Consider the following 17,380-nt stretch of genomic DNA (forward strand, 5'->3'; position numbering starts at 1 on the left):
GCAATGCTTTGCACTGTTTGAAGCAAGGGCTTCTTTTCTGAAAGAAACTCATATGCATTTCTCAGGAAAGCATCTGAAGAATTATGTACAATTTCAAAACAAAGTGCTTATCTTTCAATGTACAACATTTAGATAGAAATGCAACACTCCATTCACTTCTAGCAATGGTTTGTACTGCTTTTCACAAGTGTTATTCTTTTGAGAGAAACACATAAACTTTTCTCAAAAATGCATCTGAAGAATTATGTACACTATCTATTTTTCTAACCCTAACCCTAACCTAAACCCTAACCCTAACCCTAAACCTAACACTAACCTTAATCCTAACCCTAACCCTTACGCTAACCCTAACCATAGATCCTAACCCTAACCATAACTTATGTATACTTTCAAAAGAAATGGCTTATCTTTCAAATTACAGATTTCAGAAAGAAAACGAAAACTCCATTCAATTCTGGCAATGCTTTGCACTGTTTGAAGCAAGTGCTTCTTCTCTGAAAGAAACTCGTATGCGTTTCTCAGGAAAGCAGCTGAAGAATTATGTACACTTACATTTTAAACCCTAAAACTAATCCTGACCCTAACTCTAACTCTAAACTTAACCCTAAACATAACCCTTAACCTAACACTAAACATAACCCTAACTATAACCATAACCCTAACAATAACCCTAAAACTAACCCTAACCCTAACACTTACCCTAACCCTAACCCTAACCCTGAAACTCACCGTAACCCAAACCCTCACCCTAACTCTTACCCTAACCCTAACCTTTATACTAGCATTAACCCTAAACCGAACCCTAACCTTAACCCTTCCCTAACACTAACTCTAAACCTAACCCTAACCCTATCCACTTCTTTTTTTTAACCCTAACCCTAACACTAAACCTAACGTTAACCCTAAACCTAAACTTAACACTAAACCTAACACTGACTCTAACCCGGACCCTAAACCTAACCCTAATGCTACCCTAACACTAACCCTAATATAATAACTAACTCTAACCCCAACCCTAACCATAAACTTAACACTAACTATAACCCTAACATTAACCCTTACACTAAATCTATTCCTAACCCTAACACTAACCCTAATGCTAAACCTTAAACTAACCATAAACATAACCCTAAACCTAACCATTACCCTTACCCTAAGCCTAACTGTAACACTAACATTAAACCTAACCCTAATCCTAACCCTAACTCTAAATTTTACCCTAACCCTAAGCCTAACCCAAAACCAACCTCTAACCCTAACTCCTAACACTAACACTAACTCTAACCCTAACCCTAAACCCTAACCCTAACCCTAACTTATGTACACTCACAAAAGAAAGGTCATATCTTTCAAAGTACATCTTTGAGAAAGAAATGGAACACTCCATTCACTTTTCGCCATGCTTTGCAAGGTTTGAAGCAAGTGCTTCTCTTTTGAGAGAAACACGTATGTGGTTCTCAGGAAAGCATCTGAAGAATTATGTACACTTTCTTTTTTTTAACCCTAACACTAAATCTAACCCTAACTCTAACTCTAACCCTAAAGCTAACCCTTAACCTAATCCTAACCCTAAACCTAACACAAACCATAACCCTAACCCTAAACCTAACCCTATACAACTCATTTTTTTCTAAACCTAACCCTAACCCTAACTTTAACCCTAAACCTAACCTTAACCCTAACCCTAACATTAACCCTAATCCTAATCCTAACCATTACCCTAATCCTAAACCTAACCCTAATATCAAATCTATCCCTATCCCTAACGGTAAACCTGACCCTATCTCTAACCCTAACATTAAACCTTACACTAAACCTAACCCTAACACTAACATTAAACCTAACCCTAACAAGTAACCTAACGCTAAACCTAACCCTAACCCTAACCATAAACCTTACCCTAACACTAAACCTAACCCTAACCATAACCCTAAACCTAAGCCTAACCCTAAATCTTACCGTAACCCTAACCTTAACCCCATTCCTATCATTAACCCTAACCCTAACTTATGAACACTTTCAAAATAAAGGGCTTATCTTTCAAAGTACAGTTTTCAGAAAGAAAGGGAACACTCCATTCACATCTCGCCATCCTTTGCACGGTGTGAAGCAAGTGCTTCTCTTTTGAGAAAAACGCGTATGTGTTTCTCAGGAATGCAACTAAAGAATTATGTAAATTTTCCAAAGAAAGGGCTCATCTTTCAATGTACAGCGTTCAGAAAGGAATGGAACATTCCATTCAATTCTAGTAATGCTTTGCACTGTTTATCGCAATGGCCTCCCTTTTGAGAGAAATGCATAAGCTTTCATACCGAAAGCATATGAAGAATTATGTACACTTTCAAAAGAAAGGTCTTCTCTTTCAAAGTTCAGCTTTCATAAAAAAATAGAGTGCTCCATTCACTTATAGCAATGCATTGCACTGTTTGAAGCAAGTGTTTGTTCTTGTAAAGAAACACATATGCATTTCTCAGGAAAGCATGTGAAGAATTATGTACACTTTCAAAATAAGTGCTTATCTTTCAAAGTAAAACATTTAGAAAGAAATGCAACACTCCATTCAATTCTAGCAATGCTTTGACTGCTTGTTGCAAGTGCTTCTCTTTTGAGAGAAACACATAGCTTTTCTCAAGAAAGCATCTGAAGAATATGTACACTTTCTTTTATTTAACACTAACACTAAAAATAACCGAGACCCTAAATCTAACCCTAACTCTAACTCTAACCCTAACCCTAACCCCAACCAAATATTAACGCTAACCCTGACAATAACCATAAATATAACCGGAACTCAAACCCTAACATTAACCCTTACCCTAAACCTAACCCTAACCCTAATACTAACCCTAAACCTAAGCCTTAACCGAAACCTAAACCTAACCTTAACCCTAACCCTAACACTAAACCTTACCCTAACCCTAACCCTAATACTAAACCTAACTATAACCATAACCCTAAAACTAAACTTAACCCTAACCCTTACATTAACCCCCACCTTAATCCTAGCATTAACACTAAACCTAGCCCTAACCCTAAACCTAAGCCTTATCCTAACCCTAACCAAAACCCTAAACCTAAACCTAACCCTAACCCTAACTTCTTACCCTAACAATAACACTAAAACTAACCCTAACCCTAACTTATGTATGTTTTAAAAAGAATGGGCTTATCTTTGATAGTACAGCTTTAAGAAAGAAATGGAACACACCATTCACTTCTCGCAATGCTTTGCACTGTTTGAAGCAAGTGCTTCTTTTCTGAAAGAAACTTGTATGCATTTCTCAGGAAAGCATCTGAGGAATTATGTACACTTTCTTTTTTTCTAACATTAACCCTAACCCTAACCATAACCATAAACCTAACCCTTACCCTAGCCCTAACCGTAACCCTAAAAATCCCTAACCTTAACTGAACCCTAAACCTTACCCAAACCCTAACCCTAACCCTAAACCTAACTCTAAACCTAACTCTAACACTAACTCCTAACCCTAACCCTAACTTATGTACACTTTCAAAAGAAAGGGCTTATTTTTCAAAGTACATCTTTAAGAAAGAAATGGAAAATTTCATTCACTCCTCGCCATGCTTTGAACGGTTTGAAGCAAGTGCTTTTCTTTTAGGAGAAAAGCATATATGTTTCTTATAAAGCATCTGAAGAATTATGTACCCTTTCTTTTTTAAACACTACCACTGACCCTAACCCTAACATTAAATCTAACCCCAACTCTAACTCTAACCCTAACCCTTAACCTAACCATAACCATAACCCTAATAAGAAACCTAACCCTAATTCTACCCCTAACCCTAAACCTAATCCTAACACTAACCTTATGCTAACCCTAACCCCAACACTAACAGTAACCCTAACCATAACCCTAAACCTTACCCTAACCAAAACATTAATCCTAGCATTAACCCTAATCTGAAACATAACCCTAACCCTTCCCTAACCCTAACCCTAACTCTAACCCTAACACTAACCATATACACTTCCTTAGTTTTCTAAACCTAACCCTAACCCTAAGCCTAAACCTAACAATAACCCTAACCCAAACACTAACCCTAACCCTAGCCCTACCTTAACCCAAACCCTAATATTATCACTAACCCTAACCATGAAATTAACCCTAAATCTAACCCTAACATTAACCCTTATTCTTAACCATTCGCTAACACTAACATTAACCCTAACCCTATCCCTTAAACTAACCCTAAACCTAACACTAACCCTAAACCTAACCCTTACCCTAAGCCTAAAAATAACCATAACACTAAGCCAAACCCTAATCCTAACACTTAACTTTACCCTAACTCAAACCTGCATGCAAAACCAAACTCTAACCCTGTGTCCTAACACTAACCCTAACCCTAACCCTAACTTATGTACACTCTCCAAAGAAAGGTCTCATCTTTCAAAGTACATCTTTCAGAAAGAAATGGAACACTCCATTCACTTCTCACCATGCTTTGCATGATTGAGCAAGTGCATCTGTTTTGAGAGAAACGCGTATGTGGTTCTAAGGAAAGCATCTGAAGAATTATGTACACTTTTTTTAACAAAGCACTAAACCTAACCATAACCCTAAATCTAACCCTAACTCTAACTCTAACCCTAAACCTAACCCTTAACCTAACTTTAACCATAACCCTAACCCTAACGCTAACCCTAACCCTAACCCTAAACCTAACCCTAACCCTAAGGCTAACACTAATACTTAGCCTAAACCTAACACTAACACTAACACTATCCGATAACGTAACACTAACCCTAAGCCTATACAAATCCTTAACCCTTCCCTAACCCTAACCCCAGCTCTAACCCTAATCCTATACACTTCTTTTTTCTAAACATAACCCTAACCCTAACCCTAACTTTAAGCCTAAACCTAAACTTAACCCTAACCCTAACCCTAACCCTGACTCTAACCCTTATCCAAACCTAACCCTAACCATAATATTAACCCTAACCATAAACCTAACCATAAAGCTAACCCTAAATCTAACTCTAACATTAACCCTTAACCTAAATGTAATCCTAACTCCAATCCTAACCCTAACCCTAACCCTTAAACTAACCCTAACCCTAAACTTTACCCTAACCCTAACACTAACCCAAAACCCAACTCTAATACTAACTCCTAACCCTAACACTAACACAAACCGTAACCCTAACCCTAACCATAACCCTTACCCTAACCCTGACCTTAACCCTAGCACTAACCCCAACTGGAACCCTAACCTTAACCCTTAACCTAACTCTAACACTAACCAATACCATAACCCTAACCTTAACCCTAACCGTAACACTAATACTAACCCTAACTTATGTACACTTTCACAAGAAAGGGCTTATCTTTCAAAGTACAGCTTTCAGAAAGAAATGGAACACTCCATTCACTTCTCACCATGCTTTGCATGGGTTGAAGCAAGTGCTTCTCTTTTGAGTGAAACGCGTATGTGTTTCTAAGGAAAGCTTCTAAAGAATTATGTAAACTTTCAAAAGGAAAGGCTGACTTTGCAAAGTAGAGAGTTCAGAAAGTAATGGAACATTCCATTCACTTCTAGTAATGCTTGACACTGTTTGTCGCAAGAGCCTATCTTTTGAGAGAAATGTATAAGCTTTTATACAGAAAGCATATGAAGAATTATGAACACTTTCAAAAGAAAGGTCTTATCTTTCAAAGAAGAGCTTTCATATAAAAATAGAAAAGATCTCCTGACTAAATTGGGAGCATGGTAGCCTTTGGAGAGGTTGAAGGGAAGGGGAGATACATGGAGGGTAGCAGAGAAAAAATGTAGAGCTCAATTAAATACAAATTTAAAAAACATTTTATTTAAAAACATTAGAACTCTATTCACTTCTAGTAATGCTTTGCACTGTTTGAAGCAAATGCTTGTTCTTAGATAGAAACAAGTATGCGTTTCTGAGGAAAGCATCTGAAGAATTATGTATACTTTCTAAACAAAGTGCTTATCTTTCAAATTAAAACATTTAGAAAAAAATGCACCACTCCAGTCATTTCTAGCAATACTTTGACTGCTTGTCGAAAGTGCTTCTCTTTTGAGAGAAACACATAGCTTTTCTCAAGAAAGCATCTGAAGAATTATGTACACTTTCTTTTTCTTTTTTTTTTATTTTAAAAATTTCCATCTCCTCCCCTCTTCCTCCCACTTCCCTCCCCTCCCCTCCCCCCATACCCTCCCTCCCTCCCTTTTCAGGCCAAGGAGCCATAGGGGTTCCCTACTCTATGTTAAGTCCAAGGTCTTCCCAACTCCCCCCTGGTCCAGGAAGGTGATCAACCAAACTGAGAAGGCTCCCACAGAGCCTGTCCATGCGGAATAGTCAAAGATCAGCACCTTTGTCCTTGGCTTCTCCGTCAGCCTCCACCATCGGCCACATTCAGAGAGTCTGGTTTGGTCTCATGTTCCATCAGTCCCAATCCAACTGGAGTTGGTGATCTCCCATTAGTTCTGTCCCACTGTCTCCATGGGTGAACGTACCCCTCATGGTCCTGACTTTCTTTCTCATATTCTCTCTCCTTCTGCTCCTTATCAGGACCTTGGGAGCTCAGTCCGGTGCTCGAAGGTGGGGCTCTGTCATTTTCTTCATCTATCGCCAGGTGGAGGTTCTATGGTGATATGCAAGAAATTCATCAGTATGGCTATAAGAACTGGCTTTTTCAGGCTCCCTCTCCTCAGCTGCCCAAGGAACTAACTGGGGGTGTCTCCCCGGAAACCTGGGAACTCCTCTAGGGTCAAGTCTCTTGACAACCCTCAGGTGGCTCCCTAAATAAAGATATATGCTTCCCTGCTCCCATATCCACCTTTCCTGTATCCCAAGCATCCCATTCCTCCGAGCTCCCCCCATTCTCCCCTTCACTCTTTGCTCTCCCCATCTTCCCTTGGCCGCATCTCGCCCAACCCTCAAGTTCCCAATTTTTGCCTGGCGATCGTGTCTACTTCCAATATCCAGGGGGATTACTATATCTTTTTTGGGGGGTTCACCTTCTTATTATCTTCTCAAGGATCCCAAATTATAGGCTCGATGTCCTTTAATTATGGCTAGAAAGCGATTATGAGTGAGTACATCCCATGTTCATCTTTTTGGTTCTGGGTTACCTCACTCAGAATAGAGTTTTCTATTTCCATCCATTTGTGTGCAAAATTCAAGATGTCATTGCTTTTTTACCGCTGAGTAGTATTCTAGCATGTATATATTCCACAGTTTCTTCATCCATTCTTCCACTGAAGGGCATCTAGGTTGTTTCCAGGATCTGGCTATTACAAATAATGCTGCTATGATGAGCAAATGCTTTTGTAGTATGATTGGGCATCTCTTGGGTAGATTCCCAATAGTGGAATTGCTGGGTCCTGGGGTAGGTTGATCCCAAATTTCCTGAGAAACTGCCACACTGCTTTCCAAAGTGGTTGCAAAAGTGTGCATTTCCACCAGCAATGGATGAGTGTACCCCTTACCCCACAACCTCTCCAGCAAAGGTTATTATTGGTGTTTTGGATTTTAGCCAATCTGACAGGAGTAAGACGATATCTCAAAGTTGTTTTGATTTGCATTTCCCTGATAACTAGAGAGGTTGAGCATGACCTTAAGTGTCTTTTGGCCATTTGAACTTCTTCTGTTGAGAATTCTCTGTTCAGTTCAGCACCCCATTTTTTAATTGGGTTAATTAGCATTATGAAATCTAGTCTCTTGAGTTCCTTATATATTTTAGAGATCAGACCTTTGTCAGTTGCAGGGTTGGTGAAGATCTTTTCCCAGTCAGTAGGCTGCCTTTGTGTCTTAGTGACAATGTCCTTTGCTTTACAGAAGCTGCTCAACTTCAGGAGGTCCCATTTATTCAATGTTGCCCTTAATGTCTGTGCAGCTGGGGTTATGCTTAGGAAACGGTTCCCTGTGCCCATTTGTTGTAGAGTACTTCCCACTTTCTCATCTACCAAGCTCAGTGTGTTCAGATTAATATTGAGGTCTTTAATCCATTTGGACTTGAGTTTTGTGCATGGTGATAGATATGGATCTACTTTCATTCTTCTACAGGTTGACATCCAGTTATGCCAGCACGGTTTGTTGAAGATGCCCTCTTTCTTCCATTGTTTACTTTTGGCTCCTCTATCAAAAATCAGGTGTTCATAGGTTTGTGGTTTCAGATCCGGGTCTTCTATATGATTCCATTGGTCAACTTCTCTGTTTCTATGCCAATACCAAGCGGTTTTCAATACTGTAGCTCTGTAATAGAGTTTGAAGTCAGGGATGGTAATGCCTCCAGAAGTACCTTTATTCTATAAGATTGTTTTGGCTATCCTGGGCTTCTTGTTTTTCCATATAAAATTGATTATTGTCCTCTCAATCTCTGTGAAGAATTTTGATGCGACCTTGATTGGGATTGCATTGAATCTATAGATTGCTTTTGGTAGAATTGCCATTTTTACTATGTTGATCCTCCCAATCCACGAGCAGGGGAGATCCTTCCATTTTCTGGTATCCTCTTCAATTTCTTTCTTCAAAGACTTAAAGTTCTTGTCAAATAAATCCTTCACTTCCTTGGTTAGAGTTACTCCCAGATATCTTATGCTATTTGTGGCTATTGTGAAAGGTGATACTTCTCTGATTTCCCTCTCTGCTTCCTTATCCTTCGTGTATAGGAGGGCGACTGATTTTTTGGAGTTGATCTTGTAGCCTGCCACATTACTGAAGGAGTTTTTCAGCTGTAGGAGTTCTTTGGTGGAGTTTATGGGGTCGCTTATGTACACTATAATATCATCTGCAAATAGTGAAAGTTTAACCTCTACCTTTCCAAATCAAATCCCCTTGATTCCCTTATGTTGTCTTATTGCTATTGCTAAAACTTCAAGCACTATATTGAAGAGATAAGGAGAGAGTGGACAGCCTTGTCGTGTTCCTGAGTTTAGTGGGATGGCCTTGAGTTTCTCTCCATTTAATTTGATGTTAGCTGTCGGCTTGCTGTAAATAGCTTTTATTATATTTAGGAATGACCCTTGTATCCCTAATCTCTCCAGGACCTTTGTTGGGGCAGCTGGCCCAATCCCTGCGTTCAGGGGCGTGGCTGCCCCAGGGGAGTAGGATACCCTTAAATAGGATCGGGGCGCCAGAAGGAGCCCCGTTTGCTATCCCCCGCGTTACCTTCTGCTCCGCTGGACCCTTGGTTCTGTAAGTTCCTTTATTTCCCCTTTTATTAAAACTGATTTATTATAAAAGGCCTATTTCGGTTATTTCCTAACCCCTCCGACCGCCAGTACCACCGGTACCCGCCGGTACATTTGGCGCCTCCCACATGGGGCAGAACCCCAGGCAGTCAAGCCACCTGAGACCACCCCTACCCCACAGTCTGCTGCGGTCGGCAGATTTCTGCTCACAATTCACAGGCGGGCGGAGCCGGCTCAACTTTAATTCAGCTGATTGAGCCGGAGCACGCACTTTTTTTTATTATTCCCACATCTCCATACGGAGACAGCCCACGGCCGAACGACGCAGTATCCTTTGCTGTCCCAGGCCTGCTGCTTTCCTCCACCCAGGAGCTGTTTGCCCGGCCTCACGTGCCGCTCCGCACCGCGGGACCAGACAAAACCGCGGCTAGCTCCTGCACTCCATGTGCGTCCCCGTAGCCATAGCCACCAACGCGCTCAGCCCGGTCCAGCCACCACCCGCGCGCGTCCCCCCTCTCACCCCCAAGGCGCCGGGTCGCCCGCCAAATTGTTTGTGAAGCTTTTGCAGAGATTCAACGTTGATTTTAAGCTAGCGAAACATCGCCGCCTTGAACTCTACGCGGTACGCCATCTTTGGTTTCTCAAAAACACGTGAAACTAGGTGCACTCCGCCATCTAGTGGCAGACAACGGTAATTACAGGTAATTTTTCATTTGAAATTAAGCATTCAGATTAAAAATGTCTGATAATATCACTATTAAAGGATTCTATAATTTGTTTAATTGCACGATGACTGAATTTTTGAGCGATACAGATGTGGTTTCCTTTGGCTGGATATTTACAGGACTTGGTATCTTCTTTATTTTTATTTTTTTCATTACAACGTGGTTGGAAGATAAAAAAGAGATAGAGTCCTTACAGGCAGGAGCTAAAAAACTAAACAAGGACATAACTGGTTTGGAAAACAGTAATAAACAGATTGAAAAGACGGTTGCAGCTCTCGAGGAAAGGAATAATAGACTTTCCTATGAGATGGCTTTGTTAATTGAGAAAGATATGCAAGAGTTTTGTAAACGGTTTGAAACTTTCGAGAAGAAGTTTGAATCTCATGAGGAAAGGAATAACAGATCTCTCTCTGAGATGGCTTTATCACTTGAGAGGAAAATGCAAGATATGGAGGCAGGAACAGCTGATTTGAATCAAAAGTTGCAATCCCTGTCGGTAAGAACTGAAACACTATCTAAGAATTTGAATCATAAGTTGCAATCCCTGTCGGTAGGAACTGAAACATTATCTGAGAAGATTCGAACCATTGAATGTATTAACAAGACTTTATCAAAGGGCTATGAAAGATTACTGGACAGAATTTCAATACAAGATGGCACCATTCATGCCATAAAAATTCTGTCCAAGGATGAGACGTTATCGGTGTTGGACAAACTTCATACCTTTGAATCCTCTATGAAAGCCTTGGAACATAATACTGGGCAAGAGATTGAGGCATTGCAGAAGGTAACGGTAAATAGATTTGAAAAGATCGAGGAAATTATGGACTCTCATGAACAGCAGCAAATAGTACAAAAGAAAGTCCCAACCCCATCGATAAATAGAACTCTCTGGGATAGCTTTAATAGAACTCTACCTATTTTCCCAGTGATAACTACAGAAAAGGTGACTGGTTCTAAAAACCCTAAGATCACCAAGGAATATACATGGGAACCCATCCGTATGAATGATCTGAAAGAAATTAAACAAGCTGTTATGAATTTTGGGATGCATAGCTCCTTTGTTAAGGAGATGCTAAAGTCTTGGTCCATAACAATTAACCCCACCCCTAGGGACTGGTTGGACCTAGTCTCGGCTGTTTTAGAGAACGGACCTCAATTGAGCTGGAAGTGCATGTTCAGACAAGAGGCTAGGCTTTTAGAACAGCAGGAAAGATCAAAGGGAGTTGACATCACCCTAGATCAAATTATGGGTGAAGCACTTTATTCTGATCCTCTAGAACAAGCTAATTATGACGAACACACTTTATCCATATGTACTACCGCAGCCTTGAAGGCTTGGGACAGGGTTCAAGACCCAAGACAGAGAACGGAATCATATATCAGAGATAAACAGGGTCCGAGAGAACCATTTGTTGACTTTTTACATAGACTACCTAAAGCTGTACAAATAGGGATATCTGACCCAGAAGCAAGGCAGGTAATAATTGAGTCCTTAGCTTATGAGAATGCCAATGTAGAGTGCAAAAGGGTTTTGACGCCTCTAAAGATCAGATCAGCACCTCTGGAGGAATGGGTCTTACATACAATGAATATTGAAAAGACTGAGTTTCACGCCGATACATGGGTAGAAGAAGCCATTGCCAACGGTAAAAGGAGACATCAAAATACCAAATGTTTTAATTGTGGCAGAATGGGACATATGAAACGGAATTGCAGACAAAGGATTTACAGAAATAATAATAATAATAATGCCTTTTCCAGGAATAACAGGAAAAGGAGGCCTCAGCCTTCAGGGTTATGTAGGAGATGTGGGAAAGGTAGGCACTGGGACAGCGAATGCAGATCGTCAAGAGAAAGGCAAGGAAATCCGTTGCAGGCGGGAAACGCCATGGGGGGCCTCTCGCAGGCCCCCACGGCGAATGTGGTCCAGTCATTTCCCATTACAACGGAGAACATGCCTTGTCAGGACAATGAGAAATCCCCATGACTGCTGTTGGAAGGAAAAATAGCCCAAAAGATGAATTACGTGTATTTTGTCAAACTTCTATAAGTGATCAAAGACCGAAGTTAAGAGTGTATGTAAATGGCATTTTCATTACTGGTCTGCTGGACACAGGAGCGGATGTTAGTATCATTACTCCAGAATCTTGGCATCCGTATTGGCCAGTACAGGATGTAAATGTTCGACTCTTGGGAATTGGGACCCTATCTCGAGTAAGACAAAGCATGAGATGGGTTAAGTGCATAGGATCAGAAGGACAAATAGGAAAATTAAGGCCATATGTAGCTAATATTGCAGTAAATTTATGGGGTCGTGACCTATTGCAGCAATGGAATACTCAAATTAACATTCCTGCTGCCTCTAGAGCATATATTTCTGAGGAAAACTTCAAAAGGTATTACAGATGGCGAAAACCAGCCATTCGGGCTGTACAAGAACACAAACCAATGGATGCCCCTCCAGAATCACCAATGGCCCTACCTCTAAAATGGTTGACTGAGAAACCGATATGGACAAAACAATGGCCTTTATCTGAGGAAAAGTTGCAAGCTTTAGAACAGCTAGTACAAGAGCAATTGGATGCTCAACATATAGAAGAATCTACCAGCCCTTGGAATTCTCCTGTATTTGTGGTTAAGAAAAAATCTGGTAAATGGAGAATGGTGACAGATCTCAGAGCTATAAACAGGATTATTCAACCTATGGGCTCTCTGCAATCTGGACTTCTTCTGCCTTCTTTATTACCAAAAGGATGGCCTCTCATAGTTATTGATTTGAAGGACTGTTTCTTCACCATACCTTTACAAGAAAAAGATAGAGAAAAGTTTGCCTTCACAGTGCCTACTTATAATAACTCTCAACCTACCAAGAGATACCAGTGGACCGTCCTCCCACAGGGCATGTTGAACTCTCCCACCCTGTGCCAATACTTTGTGAATCAACCATTACAAATAATACGCAAGATGTTTCCCAAATCCATTATCTACCATTATGTAGATGACATTTTATTGTCTGATTCAAACGTGGATACCTTAGAGAGACTGTTTGAAGAGGTGAAAATAGTTCTACGTAAATGGGGATTACAGATTGCTTCCGAAAATATTCAGAGAGGAGATTCTGTTGATTATCTAGGTTATAGAATAGGCTTGCAAAAAAAATTAAGACACAAAAGGCACAAATTAGGAGAGATCAACTACAAACTCTTAATGACTTCCAAAGGTTGTTGGGAGACGACATTTCCAGCCTTCGACCGGCTGTTGGGATAACACCTGATATGATAATTCACTTAAACAAAACCTTAGATGGGGAAAGAGACCTAAACAGTCCCAGAGAATTAACAGCTGAGGCAGAAAAAGAACTGACAATGGTTGAAGAAAGATTGCAGGAAGCACATGTGGATAGGGTGAATCCAGAACTCAGTTGTATTCTTGTCATATTGCCTTCAAAAATTTCTCCTACAGGAATTTTAATGCAAAGAGATGATATTATCTTAGAGTGGATCTTTCTACCTCATAAGCCAAGTAAGAAATTAAAAACCTATGTGGAAAAGGTTTCTGAACTAATCATAAAAGGCAAATTGAGACTTCGTCAACTAGCAAGCATGGACCCAGCAGAAATCATAGTGCGTTTCACCGCTGATGAGATATGAAAATTATGGGAAGATAATGAACCATGGCAAAGAGCTTGTGCTAACTTTTTAGGAGAAATTAATAACAACTATCCAAAAAGCAAAAGGCTTAACTTTATAAAGAGAACTTCTTGGATTCTTCCTCGAATAGTCCGTGATGCTCCAATAACTGGAGCCCGCATGTTTTATACTGATGCTAATAAATCGGGGAAGGCAGGCTACAAATCAGAAGACTTGAGTAAGGTGGAACAAAGTCCTTACGACTCTGTCCAAAAGGCAGAGTTATTTGCCATTCTTATGGTGCTAAGGGATTTTAAGGAACCTCTTAACATTATTACAGACTCACAATATGCAGAAAGAGTTATCTTACATATTGAAACTGCTGTATTCATACCTGATGATACTGAACTAGCCTTATTGATTATCCAGGTACAAGTAATGATCAGGAACAGACTTTGCCCTATGTATATAACACACATCCGATCCCATACGCGTCTGCCAGGTCCTTTAGCATGAGGTAATGCAGATATTGATCAGTTATTGATTGGTAGTGTGCTGTAGGCTTCCGAATTTCATGAAAAGCATCATGTCAATAGCAAAGGCTTGAAGAAAGAGTTTTCCATTACATGGCAACAAGCTAAGGAGATTGTAAAGAAATGCCCTACTTGCTCTTTCTATAACCAAGCACCACTGCCTGCAGGGACTAACCCAGAGGGCACTAAAAGGAATGAAATCTGGCAGATGGATGTGTTCCACTTCGCAGAATTTGGAAAATTAAAATATGTACACCATACCATTGACACTTATTCAGGATTTCAATGGGCAACTGCTTTAAGCTCAGAAAAGGCCGATTCAGTAATCACTCACTTATTAGAAGTCATGGCCATCATGGGTATACCTGCACAAATAAAGACGGATAATGGTCCAGCTTATGTCTCTAGGAAAATGAAACGGTTTTTTGCTTATTACAACATTAAGCATGTTACAGGCATACCCTACAATCCTACAGGTCAAGCAGTCATTGAAAGATCAAATAGGACTATAAGGGATATGTTAAACAAAAGGGGGTGGAAAATACCCCCAGAAATAGATTACATAATGCTTTACTAACCTTGAATTTTCTCAACGCTAATGAGAAGGGGACAACGGCTGCAGAAAGACATTGGATAATGGAAAAGTCTGTTGAATTAAATCAACCAGTTTATTTCAAGGATGTGCTGACCTCACAATGGAAGCCAGGGGATGTGCTGCGTTGGGGAAGGGGTTTTGCTCTTGTCTCCACAGGAGAAGAAAAATCGTGGATACCATCAAAGTTAATAAAGGTTCGGTTTGAAGAGGAGAAGCCCCTTGGAAAAGAAAAATAACAATTCATGCACAAGGATCGTGAACATACTGATGGTAAGAGACCTATAGTTTGGGGGCAGGGTTCTTTTCTTATCTCCACAGGAAGACGCTCACCTTCAAAGGATCTGAGGGACCCTGGATATCTTGAATACTGATGGATGGAAACCAATTGCAACCCAACAAGGATCAGCATTAACATTGGGTAAGCTCCGTGAATATAAAAAACAATTTTTTGAATGTGTGTCAATATGCATTTCTTTATAGATATTTAGAGCTGGTTTCTTGGAGTTGGACTCTGGCCCAGTCCCTCTCCAATTCCAAGCTTATTTATAAGAGATTTCTCAGAGTTTCTGTCTCAGGTTAGGAGTCATGTTATGAGACAGAATACTAATAACAATAATGTTGATAATGGTACCAATATATTTGCCTTCTTTGCCTTCCCTCATATCTATGTTTGTCTTTAATGCACCTTTCATTGAAGATATGCACGTATAAGTCTGTATGTGTCTTTATAGATAATGCTTATCTTTCTCGCAACAAACGACAAATTTTTTTCTTCAGTAATCTTTGCAGTTTCCAGGATGAAGACGGGGCCCTGCAACATCAACTCCAACTGGTTATTATGACGTTATGTTTTTGTAGCGCTAATATTTGGCCTGTTTTTTGGTACCAACTGCACAGAACACTTTTGAATAGTGCACATTTTGACAACATTCTGGCCGGATTTCCTCAAAATATTCAGAGGCTAGACACATTTTTCCTAGATGAAATGTTACCCTGGGTATTTTACCATCATTTGCTTTCACAGGACCCCCTGAGAAGAAAAGTCACCCCTATGTCAGCTGGAAGCAATCTTAGATGATGTCGCCCTCCTCCCAACAAAGTTTACCCTTAGGTTTAGGGACACTAATTGGTGGGTGCTATAGGGTTGAAGAGTTGTGGAAGGCTTTATATGGACTCAGGGGTATAAATTATGTATATATATATATATATATATATATATATATATGGGGGATTAACTGGTGATCTGAAGGAATAATTGATTTTTGTGAGTTATTGTTTTTTGAAAACTATGAGTGTTGATTCTTGTATATTGATATATTGAAAATTGTATGAGAGTATGATACTACCTCTGTTTAAAACAATTGTTATATTGACATTGTATACCATATTGCAATGTACATCTCTACCTCTGATATTATTTATGTAATGACATTGTTTACTATATTGCAATGTACATTTCTACCTCAGATATTATTTATGTAATGACCCTGCTTACATTTGGAAATCATTGTCTTCATTTATTGCACAGTTGTCTATTTTATTAGTCATACAGTTACATAAGTGTTGAGAATTATGTTGGTCATATTTATATTTAGGATAATCAGGATTTTTAGACACATAGAGGTTGTGTTTAGTATAGATAGCCTAATCTTCGACCTCTTTGAAGAGCTGTAGAACATGGCCTTTAATCTAACCTAGAGTTTTGTAATTATGAGACACAATCACTCCTGGCAACAATGCTCTACTCCCGAGAGAACGTTGAGCACCAAAGACACTCCACTGGGAGTTTGTCTTCTACTTGGCAGAACTGGCCTTTGGGCAAAGAAAAGCCCATACCTCCATTACTGACTAAACTACAAAATATCAAAAAGTGGATAAAACAGAATTGTCTTATCTTGACAAGACAGGATAGGATAGTTCTACTAAAGGTTCCTTGCTGTTGTATAATGGTATGTCAGGTTTTATCAGGCCTCAGCCAAAGTTGGTTGCCTCAACATTGCTATCAAGATTTCGTGTGGTTGCCCTGGTAGTCAATTGTCTCTGTCTTCTGTTGCACATTTTGGAAGTTTCTCGTTTGTGCTTCCTGGTTGCTTTAGTAATATTACTTTCCTTCTCAGATCTTTGATGGGGTTGAAGATTAGATAATGGTAGCTACCTTCTACATTATTTAGACTTCCCAAAGTAGAGTGATTAGTAAAATTTTTTGTTATATGTTCCTCGCTCGATATTGTTTACTTCTTGTAATTTTATATGATCTGTTCCCGTTGTATATAGTTGTATTTGGTTTCTGAATCTGCCTTATTTAGACAAAAGGGGGAGATGTTGGGGCAGCTGGCCCAATCCCTGCGTTCAGGGGTGTGGTTGCCCCAGGGGAATAGGGTACCCTTAAAAAGGACTGGGGCCCTGGAACGAGCCCTGTTCTTGTCCCCTGTGTTACCTTCTACTTCGCTGGACCCTTGGTTCTGTAAGTTCCCTTATTTTCTCCTTTTATTAAAACAGATTTATTATAAAAGGACTATTTTGATTATTTCCAAACCCCTCCGACCGCCGGTACAGTTAGGCTTAAGGGTTAGGGTTAGGTTTATGGTTAGGGTTAGGGTTAAGGGTTAGGGTTAGGGTAAGGGTTACGGTTAGGTTTAGTGATGTTAGTGTTAGGGTTGTTAGGGATAAGATTAGGGTTAGTGTTTTTAGGGATAGGATTGTTAGGGTTAGGGT

The sequence above is a fragment of the Arvicola amphibius genome, chromosome 4 (genome assembly GCF_903992535.2).
Source record: "Arvicola amphibius chromosome 4, mArvAmp1.2, whole genome shotgun sequence".
NCBI lineage: Eukaryota > Metazoa > Chordata > Mammalia > Rodentia > Cricetidae > Arvicola > Arvicola amphibius.